Source organism: Pteropus vampyrus, unplaced genomic scaffold, assembly GCF_000151845.1.
Source record: "Pteropus vampyrus isolate Shadow unplaced genomic scaffold, Pvam_2.0 Scaffold11, whole genome shotgun sequence".
NCBI lineage: Eukaryota > Metazoa > Chordata > Mammalia > Chiroptera > Pteropodidae > Pteropus > Pteropus vampyrus.
The window spans coordinates 12,795,048-12,797,126 of record NW_011888792.1 but is presented as its reverse complement, the minus strand read 5'-3'; positions in this window follow the sequence as shown (position 1 = coordinate 12,797,126).

The following is a 2,079-nucleotide window of genomic DNA, read 5'->3' as shown; positions in this document are numbered from 1 at the left end:
GAGATCAAATTTGGACACATTAAATTTGAGGTATCTTTTTGATGTTCAAATTGAGATGTTGGAAAAGATGTTGGATTATAGGAGTCTGGGATTCAAGAGTGAGAGTGGGATGGAAATGGAAATGTGACCGTTGGTGGCACATAGATGGTATTTAAAGCCAGGACTCTGGATGAGATCACCAAGAGGATGAGCATGGATGGAAAAGACAAAAGGACTGAGGACTGAACCCTGGGGCACTCCAACATTACAAGTTTGGGGAGAAGAGGAAAAATCAGCAAAGGAGACTAAGACGTTTATTTGTGACATAGGAAAAGCAAGAGAACACAAGTCCTAGAAAGCAAAAGAGCAAAAAACAAAAACAAAAACAAAAACAAACCCCAAAACATTATCAGGGAGGAGAGAGAGCATAGTTGGGTCAAATACTGCTGATACTTTAAGAGGAGAGTAGAGAATTGGTCATTGGATTTAACAATGAAGTGGTCATTGGTGACCTTCACAAGAGGAGTTTTAGTGAATAGCAGGGAGGAAAGGCTAATCTGAGTGAGTAAATGAGATAGTGGAGCAGTAGAAATCAGGTACAATGAATATTGACAACACTTTTGAATTGATTCAAACTCAGTGTCTCAGACTGTCCTCCTCCCAAACCTGTTCTTTCTCTAGGATATTTTATTTTTATTGGTGGCACCTTCATCCTTTCAATCACTCAGGGTCAAAGCCAGAGCCATCTTTTACTCATTTCTCTCCTGTTCTCCCACATTAATCCACTAGCAATTTTACTCAAGAAGGCAGAAAGGTACAGTAGAAAAATATACATTTTCAAATCAGACACACATAGTTAGCAAGTTATTTAATCCCTCTTAGCCTCAGTTAAGGAGGATAATATTACCTCCTAGGATTTTTGTGAGAATTACAAAAGTTCATATATAAAGCATCTAGAATAAAATAAAATCTCAATATGTATTAGTTTTCCTCTTACGTGCCACTTGTCCTTGGGTTTCAAAAAATCTCTTCCATTTTGCCACAGCTTTAGACAAAGGCTCTAAAGCCCTTGTTATCTCCTTGCTGTTGCAATCCATAACCGTTCCAGCTTTTAGTTTTGCCCTTGTCCATTAAGTGTAATCTCTCTAAAGCACAATTCTAGCCATGTCACTTGTATGCCTAAAATTTTCTTTGGTGACTTTCCGTTACTTAGAATAAAGTCCAATATACTATATAAATAATGTATAGTGATATTCTGATCCTATGTAATATATAGCTTCCCCCACATCCAATATTGTCAAAGTAAGCTGGGCAAACTAGACCATTTGCTGATTCTTGTGCATGATCTTACTTTTCTACCACTGTGCTTTTACTTATGCTCTTCCCTCCATTTCGCATTTCTGCTCCTCATCCCCACTTGTCAAACAAAATCTTAAAGAGTTTTTTAAAACTTAGCTGAAATGTCACATTAGTTGCAGAAACTTCTTGACCCACATCACCCATGCCATCTGCCAACCAAAAATGCTCTCTCCTCTATTGGTCCCGCAAGCATCTTTTATTTCTCTTAAAGAACATTAATCGTTCTTTATTATTTAATAGTTAATTATGCATGTGTCATAGCTCCTTTTCCAGAATATGTGCTCAGCAAGGGCAAAGGTCAGGCATGACTCATCTTGATGTCTACTTAGCACCTAGGACAGTCTCTGTACTTTGGAAGTGCTTGTAATGTGTATGCTGAATTGATTTATTGGGTTCTTTTATTGCATTTTTAAGTTTGCAGTTATTTTCGTAAAAGATACTCATGTCACTCAATCTTCTCATTTGTTCACTTTACTACCAGAGAGAATAAATCACAAGAATAATCCAAAATCACAATAAAATATGCTTTGGCTGAAAGAAATGCAATTCTCCTTCACCATGTCTACCTAATATAGTAAAAAAGCAGAGTCACCTCTAATTCAAGTTGACCAAGTGATTTCCAAACCGAAATGCCTTTTCAGTCATTACACATAAAAGTTATATTGGTAAAAAAAAGCAATTATTTTTACTGTTATCAGTGGGTTCAACATAAGTTAATACTTCCCATTTAACTCTTATTGA